Source organism: Hemitrygon akajei, chromosome 17, assembly GCF_048418815.1.
Source record: "Hemitrygon akajei chromosome 17, sHemAka1.3, whole genome shotgun sequence".
NCBI classification, from domain to species: domain Eukaryota; kingdom Metazoa; phylum Chordata; class Chondrichthyes; order Myliobatiformes; family Dasyatidae; genus Hemitrygon; species Hemitrygon akajei.
In genome coordinates this window covers 49,839,641-49,866,733 of record NC_133140.1, presented here as the reverse complement: position 1 = coordinate 49,866,733, position 27,093 = coordinate 49,839,641, and positions in this window count along the sequence as shown.

The following is a 27,093-nucleotide window of genomic DNA, read 5'->3' as shown; positions in this document are numbered from 1 at the left end:
CAGTACATACATAACTTAGTAACAAGAAGATTCAATAGTGTGTGACTCACCTTTCAGCTCCAAAATCAGTGTCCACTCTCTGCTGAGGATGTGATACAATGCTTCACTTGAATGGCTGATTGCAGTTTGCAAAGTTGTTCAAGGACAATAACAATACTCAGAACTGAACCCTTCATTAACACCGCTCCTTCATTCCCAGGACTCTCTAGTGGAGACTTTTGAAGCAACTAATCTCAGAAGCCCTAGCACCCTGAAGGATAAGGGCAACAGGCGGATGGAAATGCCATCGTCTCAAAGTTCCCAACTTTCCTAATGTAGACATATTTCCTCATTTCTTCTTCGTCGCAGGGTCTAAATATAGAACTCCCTGCCTAATAACTCTGTGGGACAACCTTTACTCACTGCTCACTGCACTTTCTCAAGAGCTTTCAGGGATAGGCATTCAGTGCTGACCTAGCCACTGATATCCACATCCTATGTTTGACTTCATAACTGAAGAGCTGTGTAGAATCCATCAGTCCTATTTGGTGGCCCGACAGGCCATAAGCTAAGACTGATCAGCTGTAGTGCTTGGGATGTCATATAAGAAAAATATTTCTTCCTTTCATTTCAAGCAGTCTGAAAATTTATGCAAACATCAGCTTTTCAGTGATAGAGTTCCTCTTGTCCCATCTCATGAGCCTTTGCATCCAACACATCATTCTCTGCAAATTCCACCATCTCCAAAGGGATTCTGTCACCGAACATATCTTTACCTTCTCTCCACTTACTGCAGGCATTGCTACCTTCATGACTCCCTTGACTATTTGTCCCTCCCCGCTAATCTCCTTCCTGGCACTTATCCCTACAAGCAGCCAAAATGCTACACCTGCCAATCCACCTGCTCCCTCACCTCTATTCAGGGCCCCTAACGGTCCTTCTAAGTGAAGTAACACTTAACCTGTAAATCTGTTGGGATCATCAATTGTTTCAAATGTTCCCGATGCAGCCTCCTCTACATTGATGAGACCCGTCGTAAATTGGGGGACTGCATTTTGAAGCACTACCACTCTATCCACCAAAAGAATTTCCTGGTGGCCAAACATTTTAATGCCTATCCCCATTCCCATTCTCGTTCCCGTTTCAACATGGAAGTCTATGGCCTCCTCTTGTGCCACAATGGGGCCACTGTCAGGGTGGAGTAGCAACACCTTGTATGCTGTCTGGGCAGCCTCCAACCTGAAGGCATGAATGTTGATTTCTCCTTCTGGTAAAAAAAGAAATTCCCTCCCTCTTCCCTTTGCTTCTATTCCCATTCTGGCCTCTTCTCACCTGCATATTACCTCCTTCTGGTCCCCTCCTTCTCTTTCTCCCATGGTCCACTCTCTTATCCTATCAGATTCCTTCTTCTCCAGCCTTTTATCCTTTCCATCCACCTAGATTCACCCATCACCTTCTAGCTGGTCTTCCTTCCCCTCCCACCATCTTTTTTATTCTGGTGTCTTTCCCTTTCATTTTCAGTCTTGGAGAAGGGTCTCAGCCTGAAACATCAATTGTTTATTTCCTTCCATAGATGCTCCCTGACCTGCTGAGTTCCTCCAGCATTTTGCATGCGTTGCTTTGGATTTCAGGCATTGCAGAATTTCTTGTGTTTAAAATTCATAAATGTGTTTTTAAATGCCAACCTTACATCAAGTAAGCTTTCAATACTATTCAGATTACAACAAATGTGTTACTTTAGCATGAAAGTATCAGTTCATATGGATTGAGGTAGTGCCTAACCTGTCATCTCTTCCCCATTTCAGTCAATATATTTTACATAAAAGCAAGTTAGTGAAAGATTACCAAGTACAACAGAGGAAATTACAGCATAGCTTGGAATAGACATCATTCACACATTACTTGCTTTTATTATTTGGTTTCATTCTTCAGAAAAACATACATTTTGCAAAGTCATTCTAGATTTCAATGGCACAGAGTTTAGTAGGGGTATGTATGTGAATCCTGCTTGTGGAAAATCAAGGACATTTGGCAATAGTCTCCAGAATTCAGTTGCACTAAATGAAATATATATTTTGGCTCAGTCTAAATGTCAACTGTATGTTTGAATGGAAGCCATTAAAAATGTTGCAATTGCTTTCCTTTCATGGCTCTGCCCTCTGCTGACCTCTTTAGTAAATGTACTCCGAGCGGAATGTCAACGTATCTAGATAACCAGCTCTTTTTTTTGTGTAGTAAGTGTATTCCATGTGAGCTTGCGATTCAGAGGAGGCACGATCACAAGAAGAATTCCAATAGGTTTGCTAAGGCTGTTGGGGAGAGTTTAAACTAGAATTGCTGGAGGGTGGGAACCGAACTGAAGAGACAGAGGAAGGGGCAGTGAGCTCACAAATAGAGAAAGCTTGGAGACAGTGCGAGAGGGAGGATAGGCCGGTGATAGAGAAGGGATGCGCTCAGACCGATGGTTTGAGTTGTCTCTATTTTAATGCAAGGAGTATCATGAACACAGCGGATGAGCTTAGAGCGTGGATCAGTACTTGGAGCTATGACATTGTGGTAATTATAGAGACTTGGATGGCTAGGGGCAGGAATGAGTACCAGGCTTTAGATGTTTCCGAAAGGACAGGGAGGGAGGCAAAAGAGGTGGGATTTGGCACTGCTGATCAGAGATAGTGTCACGGCTGCAGAAAAGGAGGAAGTCATGGTGAGGTTGTCTACTGAGTCTCTGTGGATGGAGGTTAGGAACAGGAAGTGGTCAATAACTCTACTCGGTGTTTTTTATAGACCACCCAATGGCAACAGGAACATTCAGGAGCGGATAGGGAGACAGATTCTGGAAAGGTATAATAATAACAGGGTTGTTGGGGTGGGAGATTTTAATTTCCCAGATATTGATTGACATCCCCCTAGAGCAAGGGGTTTAGATGGAGTGGAGTTTGTTAGGTGTGTTCAGAAAGGTTTCCTGACACGATATGTAGATCAGCCTACAAGAGGAGAAGCTTTACTTGATCTGGTATTGGGAAATGAACCTGGTCAGGTGTCAGGTCTCTCAGTGGAAGAGCATTTTGGAGAGAGTGATAAAGGAAATTCTATCTCCTTTACCATAATATTGGAGAGGGATAGGAACAGACAAGTTAGGAAAGCGTTTCATTGGATTAAGGGGAAATATGAAGCTATCAGGCTGCAACTTGGAAGCATAAATTGGGAACAGATGTTCTCAGGAAAATGTACAGCAGAAATGTTGCAGATGTTCAGGGCATATTTGAGTGGTGTTCTGCATAAGTACATTCCAACGAGACAGGGAAAGGATGGTAGGGTACAGGAACCATGGTGTACAAAGGCTGTTGTAAATCTAGTCAAGAAGAAAAGCTTATAAAAGGTTCAAAAAACTAGCTAATGATAGAGATCTAGATGATTATAAGTCTAGCAGAATGAAATTAGGAGAGCCAGAAAAGGCCATACGAAGGTCTTGGCGAGCAGGATTAAAGAAAACTGCAAGACGTTCTACAAGTATGTAAAGAGCAAGAGGATAAGACATGAAAGAATAGGACCAATCAAATGTGACAGTAGAGAAATGTGTACGGAACCGAAAGAGATACCAGAGGTACTTAATGAATATTTTGCTTCAGTATTCACTGCGGAAAAGGACCTTAGTGATTGTAGGGATGACCTACAGTAGATTGAAAAGCTTGAGAATGTAGATATTAAAAAAGAGGATGTGCTGCAGCTTTTGGAAAGCATCAAGTTGGATAAGTCTCCAGGACCGGTTGAGATGTACACCAGGATACTGTGGGAGGTGAGGGAGGAGATTTCTGAGCCTCTGGTAATGATCTTTGCACCATCAGTGAGGATGGGTGAGGTTCCAGAGGATTGGAGGGTTGCAGATGCTGTTCCCTTATTCAAAAAAGGGAGTAGAGATAGCCCAGGAAATTATAGACCAGTGAGTCTTACTTCAGTGGTTGGTAAGCTGATAGAAAAGATCTTGAGAGGCAGAGTTTATAAACATTTGGAGAGGCATAATATGATTAGGAATAGTCAGCATTGCTTTTTCAAAGGCAGGTTGTGGCTTACGAGCCTGATTGAATTTTTTGAGGATGTGACTAAACACATTGATGGAGGTAGAGCAGTAGATGTAGTGTATATGGATTTCAGCAAGGCACTTCATAAGGTAATTGAAAAAGGCTTATGAAAAAGTAAGGAGGCATGGGATCCATGGGGACCATGCTTTGTGGATCCAGAACTGGCTTGCCTATAGAAGGCAAAGAGTGGCTATGGACAGGTCATATTCCGCATGGAGGTCAGTGACCAGTGGTGTGCCTCAGGGATCTGTTCTCGGACCCCTGCTCTTCATGATTTTTATAAATGACCTGATTGGAGGGATGGGTTAGTAAACGTGCTGATGACAGAAAGTTTGGGGGTGAGAAGTGGCAAATGGAGTTCAACCCAGTTAAGTGTGAGGTGGTTCATTTAGGTAGGTCAAATATGATGGCAGAATATAATATTAATGGTAAGTCTCTTGGCAGTGTGGAAGATTAGAGGGATCTTGGGATCGGTGTACATAGGACACTTCAAGCTGTTGCGCAGATTGACTCTATGGTTAAGAAGGCATATGGTGCATTGGCCTTCATCAACCGTGGGATTGAGTTTAAGAGCCGAGAGGTAATGTTACAGCTATATAGGACCCTGGTCAGATCCCACTTGGAGTACTGTGCTCAATTCTGGTCACCTCACTACAGAAAGGATGTGGAAACTATAGAAAGGGTGCAGAGGAGATTTACAAGGACGCTGCCCAGATTGGGGAACATGCCTTATGAGAATAGGTTGAGTGAACTCGGCCTTTTCTCCTTGCAGCGACGGAGGATGAGAGGTGACCTGATAGAGGTGTACAAGGTAATGAATGTCATTGATCGTGTGGATAGTCAGAGGCTTTTCCCAGCACTGAAATGGCTAGCACGAGAGGGCACAGTTTTAAAGTGTTTGGAGGAAGGTACAGAGGAGATGTCAGGGGTAAGTGTTTTAACACAGAGAATGGTGAGTGCATGGAATAGGCTGCCGACGACAGTGGTGGAGGCGGATACGATAGGGTCTTTTAAGAGACTCCTGGACAGGTATGTGGAGCTTAGAAAAATAGAGGGCTATGGGTTACCCTAGGTAATTTCTAAAGTAAGTATATGTTCGGCACAGCATTGTGGGACAGAGGGCCTGTATTGTGCTGTAGGTTTTCTATGTTTCCACGTAACAATTGTTGATCCAGTTCTGATGTATATCTTAGTACAAGATTGTGAAAGTTGCTGAAAATTAATTCAGCCATCTTTGTTTCATTATCGTTTAGGGATTGAATTTGGCAAGTTTTAAAATCATTCCTTCGCAATATGCAAAACTCTATTTAATCTATTATTGATCCAATTTTCTACTTTTGGACAATCTGTTCTGTAAATTGGAACATCTAGGACTCTTTGATTTATACCATTGCATTTAGTTCTTCTATCCCGGCCTTTGCACAAAAAAGTCATCCTTGTCACTAGGTTCCATTTATTTCCATTCCATTTTCAGCAAATTTAGCTTCCTTAAAGTCACAGACTAGTGATCAAAAACTAATATTCATCACCTTTTAAAGGAATCATGTGGAATGTGAGGATCGGAGAGTAGAGGTGGGGCAGTTGATTTGGAGGTAACAAAATCAAGAATTAGATTTTAGCAACAGATAGCCTAAGGCAAGTTCGAATTACAGAAGGGACATATATAGATAGATAGATAGATAAATGATTTAAAGGAAACAAATGTGCTGGAGTCAGATTTATGTATAATACAAAGCTGGGGAGAAGGCAAGCAATGAGGAAAGTACAGTTATGTGAGTGGACCACAGGTTGGCAAATGGAGTATTAATGGGAAAATGCAAAGCTTTTCACTCGAGGAAAAGAGTAAGAAATAATTCAGAAAGCTGCTGCACAAGAGGGACTTAGGAGTTCTCATACATAAACATGGAGAGTTAGCAAAGACAAGCTTTCTGTACAGTAAGGATTCAGGAAGGTAAAAGATTGCTGGCTTCTATTTCAAAAGGGCTGGGTAGTCAAAGTAGGAAAGTCTTAACAAGTAGCCAAAGCTACTTCTAGAGAAATGTGAACAGTTTAGGTCTACTTATTTAAGGAAAGATATATTATCAATGGAAACCATTCAGAACACTTGGATGATCCCAGATATGATTGGGTTTTTTTTGAGGAAAGATTGAACAGATTGCTCCTTACTCATTAGAGAGTAGAAGAATGAGAAGAGATCTAATTAAAAAGTATAATATTTTTAGTGAGCTTGAGTGGGTAAATTCTACAAGATTGCTTCCCTTTGTAGGACCAGAGTACATCCACGTAAGATTGAGATGAGGAGGGATTTCTTCTTCCAAAGGGCTGTGCAACTTCAAAATTCTTTGCCTCAAAAACTCTGTGAATTTTTTTCGGTAAATCTTTGAGTTTCTTTTTAATCAGTATGGGATCTAAGGGTTGTGGAGAGAAGCAGCAATCAAAACTTGAAAAAGTTGGATCCGCCTCGATCTTGTGGAATGGCATGACCAGTACTGTTCCTATATCCTGTGGTCTTAGGTTAACTGAGCAGGTGCTTCAGCTCATACCATAATGGCATATAATCGTTGCGCTTCCACCATATCTTTGCTGAATGGCCAAAACATTACAGCTGTTTTAGACAACCGTTAAGGACATCAAAACATAGAGTCAAGTTCAAGTTTAATTGTCATTTAACCAAACATCAATCCCCTCTCAGACGGCGGCGCTTAGCTATGACAGTGCTAAACAGTGACTCCTTTGCTTGCATCATTGGAAACAGCTCTATTTCTATCTTTGATATCTCTTTTTCTTCCGCCTTTTCAAGGTTCTTTTGAAGATCCTGACCTGGAATTACACTCTGACTTTGGTTTATTGCAGGAATGGGACCCGCTCTCAGGGCCTCACGACCGACTGCTTTTCGATATCTCAAGAGCGCGGCCTGGAAGGTGAGCGCACCTTCAGGGTTCCGGGCTTTCGTAGCTCTGGAGACGGGCTGATTCGAGGCTGGTGCATCGCGGGAGAACGTGGAAGAATGGAACCAGCTGACTGCGAGCCCAGAGACCTGAGTTCTTTCGGCAAAGGGCTCGGAAAAAGCGAAGCAACAGACTTCCGACATTGTAAATCGGTGAGTTGTTTATTACATCTCCCCTCTCACTGTGAAACGGGAACTCCTCTCTTTCCCTTATTAGGGAGAGAGAGAGCCTGTGGTATGTTGAATACCGGGGTGAACGAGTAGTCTTCGGGGGTACTGTAAGTCTGTGTCTTTATTGATGCTTCACTGCACGCTTGAGTGCTCAGTGGAGGGTGCCGATGCTTTTTTTGCTGGTGGGGGGGTCATTGCTTTGCTGCTGCTTGTGTGTGGGAGGGGGGCTTCAGGGTTCTAACATTTAACTGTCATTCATTCTTTGGGGCATTCCTCTGTGTTTGTGGATGTTTGTGAAGATAAAGAATTTCAGGATGTATATTGTATCCATTTCTCTGACATTAAATGTACCTATTGACACCTATTGAATACAGCCAAATGAAAGAGTGTTATTCCAGGGCCAAGGTGCAAAGCATAGTGCCAACAGTCACATACAGCACAAGGTACGTATAGTACATGTCAGATATCAGTAAAATACAGTCACACACAGACATAATTTAGTCAAAGACCTTGACTCCATGAATGTTGCAGGAGTCTGCAGTCGAACGAAATACAGCTACTGTTCTGCCGAGCAAAGACTCAGGAGCAGTACCGACTCCAGCTTGGGTGCTGTGCCACACCGGTTCTGATGGAGCGGGCCGACTCTGGCACCTCTCTCCTGGGCAGCTGTAAACAGGAGATACCGTGGCTTGAGGCCTATCCTTGCTACAACTGAGGCTGCACAGTTCCCCTGCTACCTGCCAATAAGTCAGTGAATCAGGCTTGCAGCATTCCGCATTAACAAGATTCAACAGGGTCTTGTGATCATGAGAAAAGCGACTGAGATCCCTTGCTGTTAGACTGCACACTGCCTTCGCATACTGACTCCTCCGATGTCTCTCTGACGCAGGCAGCAGTATAGACTGCACCAAATCCAGCTCCTTCACTTTCCCCACCCGTGAGCAACTCGATGCTGAGTTAACCTGCAGTACTTTAAGTTTTTAATGTCCAACGGGATTTTGTGATCATAAATAAGTTTTAAAAGGAAAATAGCACATTTGGTTGACCCCCATAGAGACCACTGCAATCAAACACACCACCATTTTACTGGAAGAGAGTCATAAAACACTACAGCACACAAACAGATCCTTCAGCCCATCTAGACCATGCTGAACTATTATGCTGCCTAATTCCATTGGCCTGCTCCTGGATCATAGACCTCCCATCTCCTCTTATCCATGTACCTATCCAACTTTCTCTTAGGTGTTGAAATCAAATCTACGTCCACCACTTCCACTGCAGTTCATTCCACTGAGTGAAGCTTTCCTTCTGTTTTCCTTAAATACTTTGCTTTTCACCCTTAACCCCTGACCTCTAGTTCTGGTCGCATCTAACCTCAGTGGAAAAGGCCTGCTTGCATTTACCCTATCTATACCCCTCATAATTTTGTATACCTTTATCAAATCTTCCCTCATTCTCCTATGCTTCAGGGAATAAAATCCTAACATATTCAACCTTTCATTATAACTCGGGCCCACAAGTCCCGGCAACATCCTTGTGACCTTTCCCTGCACTATTTCAGTCTTGGTGATATTTTTCCTATTGGTGGATGACCATGACTGTACATACTACTCCAAATTAGGCCTCACCAGTGTCCTGGAAGGGCCTGTTCCATGTTGCATCTCTAAATAAATAAGTAACAATCCAATTTCTCTGCAGTACTCAGTGCTTGGGTCTATGAAGACAAATGCGTTAAAACCTCTCTTTATGACCCTGTCTACCTGTGCTCAGGAATAATGGATCTTTTTCCCCTCTTTCCTCTGTTCTACCACACTCCTCTGTGCCCTACAGCTCACTGTGTAAGCCTTAACCTGTTTGTCCTTCCGAAGTACAACACCTCACACTTGTTTGCATTAAATTCCAACTGCCATTTTTCAGTCCATTTTCCAGCTGGTCCAGATTTTGCTGCAAACTTTGTTAGCCTTTCTTCCTGTCCATGATGCCCCCAATCTTGGTGCCAACCACAAATTTGCTGATCCAGTTTACCACATTATCATCCAGATCATTGATAGAGATGACAAACAACAACAGGCCTAACATCGATCCCTGCAGCACTCCACTGGTCACAGGCCTCTAGTCAGAGAGGTAACCATCTACTACCACTCTCTGGCTTCTCCCAGGAAGCTAATATTTAACCTAGTTTACTAACTCATCCTCAATGCCAAGTGACTTAACCTTCCTGATCAACCTCCCATGCAGCACCTTGTCAAAGGCTTTCCTAAAGTCCATGCAGACAACATCCACCCCTTTTCTTCATCAACTTTTCTGGTAACGTCCATGAAAAGCTCTCTAAGATTGGTTAGATATGACCTACCATGCACAAAGCCATGTTGTCTATCTCTAATCAGTTCCTGTCTATCCAATTACTAATATATTCATCCCTTAGAATGCCTTCCAATAAATTACCCACTACTGATGTTAGGCTTACTGGCCTATACGTTACTAATTTCTTAGAACCTTTCTGAAACAACAGAACATCATTAGCTACCCTCCAATCCTCAGGTACCTCTCCTGTGGCTAAGGACATTTTAAATACCACTGCTGGGGTTGTTGCAATTTCTGCACTAACCTCCCACAAAGTCCAAAGGTACAGCTTGTCAGGTCCTGGGGATTTATTCAACCTAATTTGCCTCAAGATGGCAAGCACCTCCTCCTTTGTCATCCATATGCGGTCCGTGACCTCAATGCTGTGTAGCCTCATTTCTATGGACTCTGTGTTTCTCTCCCAAGTAAGTACAAATGCAAATATCCATTTAATATCTCCCCATCTCTTTCAGCTCCATGCATAGACAATGCCCAAAAACTAAGGTTAGATAGTATACTCACATAAAAATAGACCTTAAGCGCCCAATTCACATTTTAACTTTAATTTCTTTTTTTGGTGTTTAGACGAATGAGAAGTGGTTTTGTGATTAATATTCACTTTCTAAGCCTTGCTTGCTAAGCTTGGTTTCTAAACACACAGCAAGTGCCACTTGTAAAATCAGAAATATTTCTAAGTAAACTTCCAACTAGTATTTCATTGTTTAACTTCCAGTCACAAATGGAAGTCAGTCTGTAGTTCTTAAAATGTAAGTGGCAAGCAGTAATCAGCCTGAAGCTAAAACAAGGTATTTCCATAGAACAGCTTTGAAGATGGTCTGTTTGCAAAAGCAGATGTAGTCACTGCATCTGCTTTATTATTGATTAAGAGTAAAGTACAAGACAATGGGTTATTTAATTTGAGTTGCTTCAAACTGACTAGCTGTTAAGATGCTTAGTTCAAAGATTAGCTTCACAACATTTATAGCGTTAGCTGAGGTCTGTATCTCCAAAAAGGCTCTTAGACCATTTGTGTTTAAAGGATATCTGAGGAAATGTCATATAAAGTATGTGTGAAGTCACCAAAGTGGGAGAAAATGAGTATAAAAGTAGAGAGCAATTCAAGCTTATCAGGAATGGGGTAAGGAACATCAAGAAGCAACATCATAGAAAGATGGGGTGAACTAGCATCCATTCCTCCAGCTTAGGTTTCTACAATGGATGATTTCCTCAGCTGCACTGAGGTATGTTTTTATAGTTTTTAGGAATTGTACCTATGTTCTGGAAATCCTTTGTGTTTTAGAAATACTTTGTGCTTTGTGATTTATGTTTAAGAAGAGTTTTGTATTTTGGAAATGTTTTGTGATTTGGAAGTCTTTTATAAGGTAGAAACCCTCAGCAGGTTTTAAATGCTTTTTCAGAGTGTTGTTTGGATTTAAATGCCAACACAGATGCCTTGTGCAGGAAGGCACAGAGTCGACTGTACTTCCTAAGAAGGTTGGCGTCATTCAATGTCTGTAGTGAGATGCTGAAGATGTTCTATAGGTCAGTTGTGGAGAGCGCCCTCTTCTTCGTGGTGGTGTGTTGGGGAGGAAGCATTAAGAAGAGGGACGCCTCACGTCTTAATAAGCTGGTAAGGAAGGCGGGCTCTGTCGTGGGCAAAGTACTGGAGAGTTTAACATCGGTAGCTGAGCGAAGGGCGCTGAGTAGGCTACGGTCAATTATGGAAAACTCTGAACATCCTCTACATAGCACCATCCAGAGACAGAGAAGCAGTTTCAGTGACAGGTTACTATCGATGCAATGCTCCTCAGACAGGATGAAGAGGTCAATACTCCCCAATGCCATTAGGCTTTACAATTCAACCGCCAGGACTTAAGAACTTTTTAAAAGCTATTATTAATGCTTTTTGAGATAGTGATTTAGATGCATATCATATTTTTTACTGAGTTAAGTATTGTATGTAATTAGTTTTGCTACAACAAGTGTATGGGACATTGGAAAAAAAGTTGAATTTCCCCATGGGGATGAATAAAGTATCTATCTATCTATCTAAATGCACATTATTGAAAATAAGCCAACTGCGTCTTGAACAATTTTGATAGCTAGAAGTATCTTCTCCTTGGTAGGGAGGGGGAAACCACTTGAATAGTGTGTATTGGCAGCAAAACTCACCAGGGAAGTAACCAAGATTTTGAAGATTGGGTAGTTACAGTATAATATCCCTTTAGTGAGAATACGTGCCTATTTATATCTGACAGGGCTTAAGGACTTCATTTGAGTTTAGAACTTTGCGGTCAACAAAACCCAATACCAACACAATTTTATTGAAACACTTAAGTTCCATAGGTGGCAGTCATTTAAAACTGAATTGCATAGGAGTTTCTCACAGAGGGCAGGAAATATCTGGAATTCTCTGTTCCGGGAGTGTTGAGGCTACGGCTCTGAGAGAATTAAAAACGTTGATTTTTGTTTGAAAAAAATCAGAGACTGAAGGAGATGGGAACAAGCACATGCAGAGGGATGAGACCTAGGACAGATCAGCCATGAACATATGGAATGGTGGGACAGATTTGAGGGATAAGGTAGTTTTATCTTGCTTCTGTTTTTCATGTTCTTAATTTAGCACTATTCCTTCCTTTGCTTTTCAAAGGGAATTTAAATTGTTAGTCACTTTCTAAATGAATATTTCTAATGTAATTTAGAATATGTACATAACTCACTCTATGGCAATTGAGTGTGTCTATAACTTAAAAAACTTTCTGCAAGTTATCCAAGTTCAGCACATAAAAAGTTTTGAAATTCAGAACTTGTTGACTCAGGTCATGTCAATATTGATTTCCTTAATTAATTATTGATCTGATGGAGCAAACAGTCACTTCTGGTTAATCTGAGCTCTCCAATTCAATATAATTTCCCAGGAAATTTTAGAGTAGGTAGCATTGGAAAAATGAAATTTCCAAAATTTGCAGATTGCACCTTCTAAGAAATTCTTCCGTGACCCAAAATCTTTTCCAGTAATGAGAAAAGACATGAGGAAATGTTTTACACCACTCCTCTCCAGGACTGCATTAAATCTACAAATGTACCATAAATGGCAGAGTTCCAAAGGATATGCAGGAACCTAAGTTATTTGTGCAGAAATCACTGAAGGTGATAGGGGACGTTGAGAATATGCTTTCTTTTCAGAAAGATTTAGGCATTGCGGGCAAATCTGGCATTTATCTCCAAGTGCTCTTTAGAAGATGATGGTGAGCCACCTTCTTGACCTACTGCAGTCACTCTGAGGAGGAAACTGTGCCAGCATGCGGTTGAGGAGGTGATTCCAGAACATGGGCCAAGTGATGATGAAGGAATTGTGATATATTTCCAAGGCAGGGTAGACTGTAACTTGGAGGGGTACACACTTTCCTTCTTTCTTTGTCTTGGTGATAGAGATTGTGCATTTGGGAACTGCTGTTGGAGCAGCTTCAGTGACTAACTTTGGTAAATGATGAACACTACAGCCACCAGTCTCAAAGGCATAAACATTCAGCGGAGTGCATCACATACAAAAACGGGTTGTTTTATCTCAGACGGTGATGCAAGAGACTGCAGCTCCTGTAATCTGGAGCAACACACAGCCTACTGGAAGACGTCAGTAGGTTAGCAATGATGCGGGGATTCAGCGCAAAATGTAGACAGTTCCTCTCCTCCCACAGATGTTGCTTGATCTGCTGAGTTCCTTGAGCAGCTGGTTTTTATCCCAGATGTTGTCAAGCTATAGGAGCTGCTCTCAGCCAGGCAAGCAGAGACTATTCCACCTCATCCTATTCTGATGATGGAAAGGCTTTGAAGTTTCCCAGCCCCTGATCTATTCTTGCGACACATTGTAAGCATGGTTGGACAACTTTAGTCAGGTGAGTGATTCACTGTTGGTAATTCCATTAAATGTGAAGAGAAGGTAGTTAGATTCTCAGCTGTTGAAACTGTTCATTGCCTGGCATTTCTGTGGCATAAATGTTACCAATTGCCTATCAGGCTGTGAATGCCCAGGTCTTGCTAAATGCAGGTATGGGCTGCTCCATTTGCTTAAGAAGATACAAATAAAAGTGAACATTAGTCAATTATTAATAATTGTCCTCAAGCCTTTGTTTCTTTGTCATTCCCACTGGCTGCAAAGCTGATCCCACCCTGAGCCACATCATCACCTCTCTCTGCTTTCCACAGGAACCACTCTCCCCATGATTTCCCTAGTTCACTTTTCCCTCCCTACCCTAATCTTTTCTGTCCCCAGAACCTTTCTTCCACAACCTTTGGACACATAACATCTATCCCTACACTTCTTACCTCGTCACCATACAACGACCTAAACAGTCCTTATAGATTCACATGTACCTCCTCCTACCTTGTCTCTTGAACTGGAACTCCAATATGGCTTTTCTAAGCCCAGACTAGACAACCACTTTGCTGAACACCTATGCTCAGTGTACAATGCAACACCCAATTGCAAGCTATTTCAAATACCCCATATCCCCAAACTAACTTGTCTGTCCTCACCCCTTGTTTCTTCCACTCACTTGATCCCAGGTCTTCACACATACCCTATCTTTCAAAGTCACCCATTCCCCTGTTTCCAGTTTCTTTCCTCTCCTCTGCCTGCTTCCATCTGCCTATTACCCCACACTCATCTCACCACATCCCCAAACTTCTCGTCCTCCTATTTCCATCTACCCACCAAGCCTGCTCCATTCATCAACTTCCTTCTACATCAGATTTCATAATTTGCTGCCCTGTGTTGCCTCCAATTACATCATTCAGCATTTATTGTTAATTGCACCTTTCCATAAAATCACCCATCCACATAATATACACAGACACAGATGTCGGTCTGTCTCTGTCAGAACATTTGCCTTTCTCTTTCACAGGCTCTCACTCTTCTCCACTCCCACTCTGTATCCTTTCTCTCTCTCTTCTCTCTGCTCCCCCCTCTCTCACTCTGCCTCCTTTCTCTGTCTCCTCTCTTCCCATTTCCCTCCCGAGCTGACTCCATCTGTCCATCAACCCCTCCTGACCCAGATCCACCTATCACTTTATAGCTTCTGCCTAACTCCTCCTTCTTACTACTTTATTCCAACTTCCTCCGCTTTACATTCTGAGTCTTAATGCATGGAAGCAACTCAAAATGGTGCCTTGTCCTTGGCCTCTGCAGATGCTGCCTGACCCATCAAATTCCTCCAGGAGTTTGTTCTTGTCCAGACTCCAGAGTCTTGTGTCTCTGTTGCATCTCCAAATCAAACTTTATGATGGAAGAACGGTCATCAGAAGAGCAGCTAAAGGTGGCTGGGTCAGGCTTTGCCGTAAGAAAGTCCTCTAGTGATGTCCCAGAGCTGACATGATCAACTTGCAACTACCAGTACCATCTCAGTTTGTTAGTAATGCATTTGGCAGCCTGTGATGCAAAATTAGAGACCTCAAGTATATAATCAGGAAGTTGTGCTAAACTGTATAAACCAATGTACACCAAAAGTTAAAACGCACTAATGGCTGTTGTCTGGACACAATATGAGCACTGGGTCCACTTAATTCTGGGAAGCATGCGGACGCAGTGAAGACTCCTCAGAGAAGTCTGGGAATGAGTGATTTGAGCCATAAGTTTAGAGTGGAGAAAGTAAGTTTACTCTCATTCAGTGTAAAGAAGACTGAAACAAGGTTTCATGGAAGTGTCCATGATCGTGACTGAGTTAGACCGGGTGAGTAGAAAGAAGATATTTCCATTAACAGATGACGTAAGGGAGGATAGATTCGAAATTTTAGCTAAGAGATATAATGGACGTATGAAGAAAAAGGAATTTTTTAAAACAGATCGTAATTTTGAACTCGTACACTCTGCCTGTAAGGGTGGTAGAATAAAAATAAATGTGGCTTTAATGGAACTGGAGATATGACAGAGAAAATAATTTATAGGACTGTCAGGAAAGAATAGGGGCTTGAAACTGATAGGGTTGCCCATCTTGGGGCCAGTCAGCACATGGCAGCAGACTGAATGGGCTCTCTCTGTGCCTTAGATGTTTTGATGTAATATTGTCTTGCAACCCTCTTTCTGAGCAGATTGGGTACTCAAATCTGGATGTGCAAGTTGAACTAATGATCTTCAGAGTCAAAAGTTAGATTAATTCCCGCTGAGAAAGAAAGAAAACAATTGCAAATTACTGAAGATTTCTGAAAATACACAACAAAGGAAAGAAGGCAAATCAAATCAAAATGCTCTCATTTGGCTGTTATCTATGTAACAATATTTTAATCAATATTACAGATCAGTTAGCCATTTTAGAAATGATCCAATTTTCGATTTCATTGATTTCCTAGGCAAGTGCACATTTTTCACTTGGACCCTCAGTTTTAGAGGCAGGCATTCCCAAAGTGGAATTGTTCAGAGAATCAACACAAAGTGGGGGGGGGGGGGGGGGGGGGAGTATGATAGGCAGATAGAATCCTTCCGCCCATTCTCAAATACCTTTGAGGATATGACAAAAAGAAGACAAGTTTTGGAAACTTCTCAGGTAAACATTAAGCTATGATCATAATCATTGATATTTTGAATTATAGAAACTACATGTAACACTTACCCAAAAGGCTGGTATATGTCTAGGGGAAAAGGAGATCCAGCCACACACCAACCCCACCTCTCGTACACGCAGATGCTGTGAGAATTGAGTTTATGCCTCGCGCCACCCACAGTATCAACTTCACACCAAATACCGTTATGAAATACACTTTAAAGAGTTTACTAACATTAACTAAAGAAGTATTAGGCAATACTATATATATATATATATATATATACAAGGAAAGAAAAAAGCAAAAGGCGCCAACTTATCAAAGTTCAGTCAGTGTAGTGCACATCGTAGGAGCTCAATCAACGAATCATCCGACAGCCATGTCGTCACACCTGGGACCACCCCGGTGGTCTTACGAGCAGTCCAGCGCCCGTCCACCTTCCTCGCCCGTCTTCCTCCCGACTCTCTTCACACCCAAAAGCCCGCGAAAACCCTTCTCCCAAGTTCCCAGCCTCACAAAACACAATAACATTCCCCATTGATTAACAAATGAGTACAATTACCATATCAGCCATTCTAAAGTGAAACAACGGCGAGAGAAACACTTATCAGACAAAAAAGCATTCCTACTCGTAACAAACCAAAGAAGCCATTTTGAGTAACATACACAGGACATTGTACATTCTCCCCCCACCAGCAAATGTCATGCCCTCATGGCATTACTAGAGTTCCCCAGAGCTTCTTGCAACACACAAAACCCAACCCAGGTGCAGAAAGCAGTGACATAACTACCCAGAGCAGTAGAAATCACACTCGGTTCTCCTGGTACCACATATGTCAACCGTTCCGGGGGGCGCCTAATCCTCTGAGATCTCCATACCCCTTCTGCCCCACTGGGCTCCTTCTTCACCTGTGAACCCACTGTCTCGGACACCCCAGGTCTATCTGACAGACCCTCACCCCCTTCCTCACGGGGGTCCTCCCTCACCTGAGATCTCTCCGGCTCACGCTCGGGCTCCACCCTCTCTCCCACCAATGTTGGCTGCCTCTCCATCTGACCCTCAAGACCTTCCCTTCTCTCACCCAATTCAGTATGGGAAGGGCCAGGAGCCTCCTCTCCTGGTACTGGAGCACCAGTGAATGGGAACAGGGGCCACTCATCTGAGTCGTCCTCTTCCGAATCAGTAGCCATTTCCGGGCGAGGGATCCGTCCCCGCTCTTCAGCAGCGGGCTCTTCCCTTTCTCTGCGCCCTCGCAGAGTCCTTGTACTAGGCGTAACCTCCCACTCTGGCTCCTTATCCACCTGCACCGCTTGACCCAGCGGCAGCAGGTGATTCCGATGGAGTACCTTGATAGGGCCTTTCCCATCCTTAGGTTTCACCCGGTAAACTGGCAGGTTCGGCATCTGGCTCTGTATTACATAGGGGCTGGCCGCCCATCGATCTGCCAACTTGTGCTTACCAGGGAGTCCCAAATTCCGTAAAAGGACCCGGTTGCCCGGCAATAATTGAACAAACTTCACCTTTCGATCATACCGCATCTTATTCCTCTGATTTTGTTTGGTAGCCGCCGCCTCGGCCAATTCGTACGCCCGCTGTAACTCCCTCTTCATGTCGGACACATACTTTAGATGGGACTTCCCGGGTAATTCACCCACTTCACCCCCAAAACACAAGTCAATGGGCAACCTTGCATCCCGCCCGAACATCAGATAATAGGGCGAATACCCTGCAGCATCATTGCGAGTACAATTGTAACAGTGAACCAATTGTCCAATATGATGACTCCACCTGCTTTTCTGCCCAATCTCCAGTGTCCTGAGCATATCCAACAGGGTCCTGTTGAGCCTCTCTGGCTGAGGATCTCCCTGTGGGTGATAAGGGGTGGTCCTGGATTTCTCAACCCCAAGCATAGTCAGTAATTCATGGATAAGGCGGCTCTCAAAGTCCCGCCCCTGATCACTATGGATTCGCCTGGGAAGGCCGTAATGAACAAAATACTTCTCCCATAACACCTTCGCCACTGTCGTCGCCTTCTGATCCTTAGTGGAAAATGCCTGAGCATAGCGAGTGTAATGATCGGTGATGACTAAGACATTCGCGGTGTTGCTGGTGTCAGGCTTAATCGACAAAAAATCCATACATACCAGGTCCAGAGGTCCTGCACTCTGCAAGTGCGACAGTGGAGCCGCCAACGCGGGCAGGGTCTTCCTCCGGATGCAACGACTGCATCCCCTACAGTATTCTTCGACTTCCCCCCTCATCCGAGGCCAGTAGAACCGGTCTTTGAGTAATCCATAGGTCTTTTCCACCCCCAAGTGTCCAGAATCATCATGTAGGGCCTGGAGTACAGCCTGCCGATACTCCTCCGGCAGAACCAGTTGCCAACAGTGGGGTTGGTCCGGAGGCGCCGTTACCCGGTACAAGATTTGGTTCTTTAACTTCAACCGAGACCACTCCTTCAACAACAGGGGCACGAATGGGTGTTTCGCCTTCTCAGCCAACGCCCCATCCCCCTTCTCGACCGCTCTCCACACTGTGCCAATGCCCGGGTCATTTTGCTGAGCAGCTGCCACTTCCCCCGGACTCAGTTCCGGCAACTGTTTAGTCCGCAGTGCGGTCAGGTCACAGTAAGCTAGGGGTATGGCATCGTCAAAAACCCCCAAATGGTCCACGGCTCATTCCAGCCTCCCTCTACCCTCGGCCTTCACAGTGATAGCAAACTGACACATCGTCTTCACTCCAGGGGCAGGGACACTCTCCCACTCCTCGTCCCTCTCCTGTTCTCCCAGCTCCCGACGAGACAAAGCATCCACATTGACATTCTTGCTTCCAGGGCAGTACCTCAGGCTGAAATCGTATACCGACAAGGCCGCCAGCCACCAATGTCCTGTGGCATCCAGCTTCGCCGAAGTCAAAATATAAGTGAGAGGATTGTTATCCGTTCTCACCTCAAACTTGGCTCCGTATAGGTAATCACCCAGCTTGTCCACCACCGCCCACTTCAGCGCCAGGAACTCCAACTTGTGAGTGGGATAGTTTCTCTCAGATGGCGACAAGCTTCGGCTGACAAAGGCTACCGGCCTCAATGCTTTGCCATGCTCCTGGTACAGAACAGCCCCGAGACCATCTCGGCTGGCATCCTTGTGCAGCACATATGGCTTCTGGGGATCGGCAAAAGCCAACACCGGGGCCTGGGTCAGTGCCTTTTTCAAAGATCAGAACGCCCCTTCACATTGATCATCCCGGACGAGCCCCCACAAATGTAACACTTACCCAAAAGGCTGGTATATGTCTAGGGGAAAAGGAGATCCAGCCACACACCAACCCACCTCCCGTACATGCAGGTGCTGTGAGAATCGAGTTTATGCCTCGCGCCGCCCACAGTATCAACTTCACACCAAATACTGTTATGAAATACACTTTAAAGAGTTTACTAACATTAACTAAAGAAGTATTAGGCAATACTATATATATATATATATATATATATACAAGGAAAGAAAAAAACAAAAGGCGCCAACTTATCAAAGTTCAGTCAGAACAAACCAAAGAAGCCATTTTGAGTAACATACACAGGACATTGTACATACACTTAACTTTAAACACAACTTTAACATGCAAATCATACAAACATTATAAAATCTTTTAAAACGTGCTACTTCTAACTCTGAAATAGATATGAGCCATGAATGCTGATGGTAGGAAAAAGAGCCATTGCTTAAGGCAATCAGTCTGACAAGTTGAGTGTTTCGTAGTGAATTCTGAGAGACTTAAAATTTGCCAGTCATTCTATATCTATTTCAATTTTGATTTTTCAGTGTTGGGTAAGGTTTGTGGCTCATGGCCTCTCCAACTGTTCACAGCAAGAAGATTGTTTCTATAAGTAGACCTTCATATTCTACAAGAAGCACGTACATTTTTGCACAACATGAAGAGAGCAGAATGCCATGGAGCTAACAACTATCATTCGTCATGGCGCTTCATATCAAAGGCCACAGTACATTTTATTAGAGAGAAATCAGCATACTGCTAAAGGGTAGCATTTAAGGTAAACTAATAGTCTAATTTGTTCGCCAGAAATAAGTAGGTTGCTGTCGCACTCAAGTGTGTAATTGTGCTGATGCAGAAAGCAGGGATTAGCAAATTGTGCAGATAGACCTGAGGCATGCTTTGCACCCAATCCAGCCCCGTCGTTTTCCAGCCAAATGCACTTGTGTCCTAGAGCCCTTCAGCACTTTACATGTCATCATCTCATTAACACAGCGGATTGCATGCAGGAGTATTGAAATAAATATTTGGCTTTAAAGCAGTGGCCACATTTTTTACTTTAAAGCTGTAGGAAGTTCCGAGCAACTAACAAATGTGGCAGATCAGCTAATGAAGACAGGTTTCAGATATTGCTTCCACACTGCAATGCTTACATTGATTGCAAAAACATATTCAGACTGCTTCTGAAACAAAGATAATTAGAAAATATTTATTTATTCATGGTTGCTAAGAAAGGCTAATGGCTTCATGCACATTCAGTAAGACACTGTGTAGAAATGAGGGGTTGGCCATGCGAGGGCAGAATGCTTGGAGAGGGTGCATGAGGGCCTACCGCGTATGCAAAGCCTGGAGAGTTTTGCAGTCAAGATATTAAAGAATGATTTGTTTGTTTGCCAGCTAATTAGTGTGAAAAGTTGTGATAGTATATAGTGCAACTTAGCTTGAACTGACCAATTTAAAGAAGGGTCTTGACCCAAAATATCAACCGTCTATTCGCCTCTAATGTGTTGCTACAATCTCAAAGATTCCACCATCTGCAGTCTCTTGAGTCTCCATTGTCAACTTAATGTCAGCTGTGGCTCAGTCAATAGTCCCCTCATCCCTGAAATTCCAAAGATTGTATCCCACTGCAAAGACATGTGGACAAATATCTGAGCTACCACTTGTGTACAATACCGACAGGTGTTGCCATTGCTCAAGGCAGTGTTCAAAGTACTTAGAGGCAGCTGCACTGCCAAACAGAGCAAGTGTTACTGAGAGAATGCTGCAGAGCTGGAGGTATTGACCATAGAACTGAGTGTGTGCAGCAGAGCTGGGGGTATTGATTACAGTACTGAGTGTGTGCTGCAGAGCTGGAGGTATCGACCATCGTACTGAGTGTGTGCTGCAGAGCTGGAGGTATTGATTACAGTACTGAGTGTGTGCTGCAGAGCTGGAAGTATTGATTACAGTACTGAGTGTGTGCTGCAGAGCTGGGGGTATTGATTATAGTACTGAGTGTGTGCTGCAGAGCTGGGGGTATTGATTACAGTACTGAGTGTGTGCTGCAGAGCTGGGGGTATTGATTACAGTACTGAGTGTGTGCTGCAGAGCTGGAGGTATTGATTACAGTACTGAGTGTGTGCTGCAGAGCTGGAAGTATTGATTACAGTACTGAGTGTGTGCTGCAGAGCTGGGGGTATTGATTACAGTACTGTGTGCTGCAGAGCTGGGGGTATTGATTACAGTACTGAGTGTGTGCTGCAGAGCTGGGGGTATTGATTACAGTACTGAGTGTGTGCTGCAGAGCTGGAGGTGTTGATTACAGTACTGAGTGTGTGCTGCAGAGCTGGAGGTGTTGATTACAGTACTGAGTGTGTGCTGCAGAGCTGGGGGTATTGATTACAGTACTGAGTGTGTGCTGCAGAGCTGGAGGTGTTGATTACAGTACTGAGTGTGTGCTGCAGAGCTGGAGGTGTTGATTACAGTACTGAGTGTGTGCTGCAGAGCTGGAGGTGTTGATTACAGTACTGAGTGTGTGCTGCAGAGCTGGGGGTATTGATTACAGTACTGAGTGTGTGCTGCAGAGCTGGAGGTGTTGATTACAGTACTGAGTGTGTGCTGCAGAGCTGGAGGTGTTGATTACAGTACTGAGTGTGTGCTGCAGAGCTGGAGGTGTTGATTACAGTACTGAGTGTGTGCTGCAGAGCTGGGGGTATTGATTACAGTACTGAGTGTGTGCTGCAGAGCGGGGGTATTGATTACAGTACTGAGTGTGTGCTGCAGAGCTGGAGGTATTGACCATCGTACTGAGTGTGTGCTGCAGAGCTGGAGGTATTGATTACAGTACTGAGTGTGTGCTGCAGAGCTGGAAGTATTGATTACAGTACTGAGTGTGTGCTGCAGAGCTGGAGGTATTGATTACAGTACTGAGTGTGTGCTGCAGAGCTGGGGGTATTGATTACAGTACTGAGTGTGTGCTACAGAGCTGGGGGTATTGATTACAGTACTGAGTGTGTGCTGCAGAGCTGGGGGTATTGATTACAGTACTGAGTGTGTGCTGCAGAGCTGGAAGTATTGATTACAGTACTGAGTGTGTGCTGCAGAGCTGGGGGTATTGATTACAGTACTGAGTGTGTGCTGCAGAGCTACGGATATTGATTACAGTACTGAGTGTGTGCTGCAGAGCTGGAGGTATTGACCATCGTACTGAGTGTGTGCTGCAGAGCTGGGGGTATTGATTACAGTACTGAGTGTGTGCTGCAGAGCTGGAGGTATTGACCATCGTACTGAGTGTGTGCTGCAGAGCTGGAGGTATTGATTACAGTACTGAGTGTGTGCTGCAGAGCTGGAAGTATTGATTACAGTACTGAGTGTGTGCTGCAGAGCTGGGGGTATTGATCACAGTACTGAGTGTGTGCTCCATACTAGGTTGACGTAACGACAGTACTGAGGGCCTGCTGCATAACTGGAGGGAGTAAACACCATTTTGTGGGATGCCACGGTGCAGGAAACAATCCCACCATCCTACTAATGAATGAAATCACACCCTGCAGCAATTCTGTTATTATTGTGCTTCAAGGGAGTTTCTTCATACCGTGATAATCATAATGCAATTCTGAGTTGGGTTGTGCTTGTTCTAGGAAAAATCTTTAAGCAGCGTGACCAGAATCAGTGAATTTGTAAATTGTCTTCTCATTTTTAATAATATAATTTATATTTAATATGGGGATTCTAGAAATGTTATGTACCTATAATACCCATGTTGAACTATAATAGTCAATGTCAAAAATCAAAATCAAAGAAAATGTATTATCAATGTATGAAATTGTTACCATGTACTGGTTTGAGATTCATTTTCTTGCAGGCACTTACGGGAAAATAACAAAATATAACGGAAGTTATGAAAAGCTATGCATAAAAAAGACAGACAGCCAATGAGGAATAGGGTACTGCACATGCAATCCTCATATTGAAATAGACTGATGCTTCAGACTAAAGTACGGTAATTTCACCAAGAGTCAAAATTAATATCAAGAAATGTGATTATAAGCTCAACAAAGTTATCCCCATCAACAGGGATCGCCTCCAGAGCACGCACACTGCTACAGCTCAAGCTCAGCAGAGCATTGCCAAACAGCTGCCATAGCAACCAACACAGTCCAATAAAAACAAAGACACAGATGCGCATTATCATCGCCACTGCGCCCTGTATTAACATATTCACACACATCCACTCACAAATGGTCGATAAGAATGATTATATCTCCGTATTTTAATTCTTGTAATGAATCACAGTCAAGTGCAAAGCCAATGGGACTGCACCCTGAATAACCCTTTAAAGATGATAACTATATTCCACGCACATAATTAGGTTAACCGTCCAAGCCTCTGCAGGTTAGCAACAGCATCAGTCCACGTGATTAACATAGTCTTGAATGAGTGCATTTATTCATCTATCTATGTATTCATACTGATTTGACTTTGCAGAAAATCACCAATAGAATGACTTACAATAACTTTCAATCACCTAACACTAATTATACTGAGCTTAAATGTCTCCTGTTGAAGGATCTACCTGTCTGTTATGTTCCAGAGTTGCCTTTGAACGGAAGACCAGTAGCAATAAAAGGGAATGATTGACACCTGAAAATATTTTCATGCAGATTACATTCTCTTTCCCTCCATTGCATCGCCTCTTATTTGTCTTTTGCAACTTGCTTCTGCTCATCAGCCTCTGTGTAATGATCAAATCTATTGGTACATACCTTTAAGGGTTCCCATTTTTCTTCCATACACAAGGATCCTGTGCTGCTTTATAGTAACTTTTATCTCTCACCTTTATGCACATTTTAAAATAAGACAGCTATTTATGGATTAAAAAATCCCTCCCTCTCCACCTTGTATTTCCCACTCTGGCCTTTTCTCACCTGTCTATCACCCCTCCCCCTCCTTCCCTTTCTCCCATGGTCCACTCTCCTCTCCTATCAAACTCCTTTCTCATCAGCCCTTTTATTTTCCTATCCACCTGGCTTCACCTATCACCTTCTAGCTAACCTCCTTCCCCTCATTTCCACAGATGCTGCCTAACCCGCTGAGTTCCTCCAGCAATTTGTGTTTGTTTGCTATTCACGGATTTTCCGCAAAATCCTTTTTTTCCCCAATATAACATTTTGTAAACCTTCAACAAGATCATTCTTGGTCTTTGGTAAATTTTCATCTTGCTTTTGTTTAATTTGACCTTCATTCATTCAAGATTGGTAACTGTCAGTCTCCAGAACACAAGTGTCTAGGAAAACACAATGATTGCTAGTCTGGATCCAATGCAGCATAAAAAATACAATAAGCATAAACAACAAAACAAAAATAAACAATGTAAGTTTAGCTTATATTAAATAGACCGATTATATGTAAATAAGGTGATACTAGACACAGAAGTGTCTGTACGTAAAGTGACTCTGACAGGAAATCATAAAGTAGTGGTGGGGGGTGAGTCATGGTGGGCTGGGTTAGTGGGTAGAGATGTTGATCAGCCTGATGGGAGAAGTAACTGTTTTTGACTCTAGTGACCCTGGCATGGATTCTGCATAGCATCTTCCCTTATGGGAGTGAGACAAACAGCCCATGAGCAGGGTGGGATCCTTCACGCTATTACTGGCCTTTTTCCAGCACTTTCTGTATTTACTGTATATTCTTGATGTTGGGTGGACCGGTGCCGATAATGCATTGGGCAGTTTTAACTATCCATTGTAGAGACCTCCTATCCTATGCTTTGTGTATCGTAACTACAGAGCACTATCGAATAATTAGACTTTCTCATTTTCTGCAGTGCCCTTTTTCACACCCGGCAATTGGATTAGCCAACTTTGATATAACTACAAGAAATAGAATTCTCTCCTGCCTGGTTTCACTCCATGCATTCTCATTATTTTGATAACAACTCAGTAATTACAAAAGCGTTTCTTTCTCATTTCTTGAATTTAGGAAATCACTTACCAATCTGACAGACCCAGTTGCTAAAGTTAAAATTTCAATGGACATATCTGCCTGCCACTTAATGATAAAGAAAGGGAAAAAAAACATCAAAATTTGCAGATAATCCTCAAAACTTTTATTTTCTGGATTTCTTATAACCTTAATTTCTGTATAAATATCTCAGTGAATACAGTAATTTTCCTTTCAGTAGTGTTAATCTTACACACCATTCCATGTACTGAGGTATGGTAATTCTATAATCAATTTTTAATTTCTATTTACTATGTAATGTCCAATTGTATTTAGTTCCACTTTTGCACTAACATACTTAAAGCTCATTATTTTGACATTTAAAAATTTAGTAAGGGGGAATTACTGACTTCAGTGATTGGCAAAACTAGTTTTGATTGAAGTACTTTTTTATCTTCACTAAAGTTTAGTCCTCTCTGTTCCTACTTCAATCCTCAGTAATGTCACTGTGATAAAAGAGAGACTTCATGTATTTTTCAGATGGCTTGTTTTATAATGCATTTATGTATCATGATGTTTATCCAATCTCATTTATCTGCAGCCGAAACTGTTAAAATAATTTTAAATGATATATATACAGGTGGAGTTTTCAAATCATTGATTTCTCTGGAAGAATTTAGGAAATTACTTACCAATCTGACAGACCCAGTTGCTAAAGTTAAAATTTCAATGGACATCTCTGCCTGCTTCTTAATGATAAAGAAAGGGAAAAAACTCATTAAAATTTACAGATAATCCTCAAAATGTTGTTTTCTGTATTTCTTATAACCTTAATTTCTGTATAAATAAATCAGTGAATACAATTTATTTCCATCACCTGTAACAAATAGATTGATAGTACAGTACACTGAGTAATTATTTTACATAATTTTAAAGCATATTTAGACTAGTTAATATAAACAGGGTAAAAGATGATGAAAAGCAACGGAAAAGGAGAGGGTCGATAACTTTAAATTTCTCAGTGTTTTAGTTTCAGAGGATCTGTCCTGCCTCCAGCACATGTGCCATTACAAAGGAGGCAGGTCAGCACCTCTACTTTCTTCGGGATTTTTGAAAATTCTGTTTGTCATTTAAAACTTTGACAAACTTCTATACATGCACAGCGGAGAGTATACTGACTGGTTGCCTGATATGGAGACACTGACTCTCTTGAACAGGAAAGCCTACTAAAAGTAGTGGATACAGCCCTGTACATCACAGATAAACCCCTCCCCAACATTGAGCACATCTATAAAGAGCACTGTCGCAGGAAAGCAGCATCCATCATCAATGACTTCCAGCATCCAGGCCAGCAGGAAGAAGGTACAGGAGCCTTAGGTCCCACATCACCAGGTTCAGGGATAGTTATTACCCCTCAACCATCAGGCTCCTGAACCAGAGTGGATAACTTCACTCACTCCAACACCGAACTGATTCCACAGGCTAGGGGCTCACTTTCAAAGTCTTTAAAACTCATGATCTCAATATTTATTATTATAAATATTTTTAGGGTTTTTTGTATTGGCACTGTTTGTTGTCTTTTGCACATAGGCTGTTCTTTGTGTGCAATTTGTCTTTGATTCTTTTGTGTTTCTTTGTATGTACTGTGAATGCCTGCAAGAAAATAATCCAGGAGTAGGTAATATATATGGCTACATATATGCACTTTGATAATAAATATACTTTGAACTTTGGTTAACAGAATAAACTTAGATTCCTTAAAAAGATCTGTAAAAAATGTGTGCATTCTTTATTTAAACTGCTAATATTAGAACCTTGTCCTGATACTTTTCTGAATAAATCTT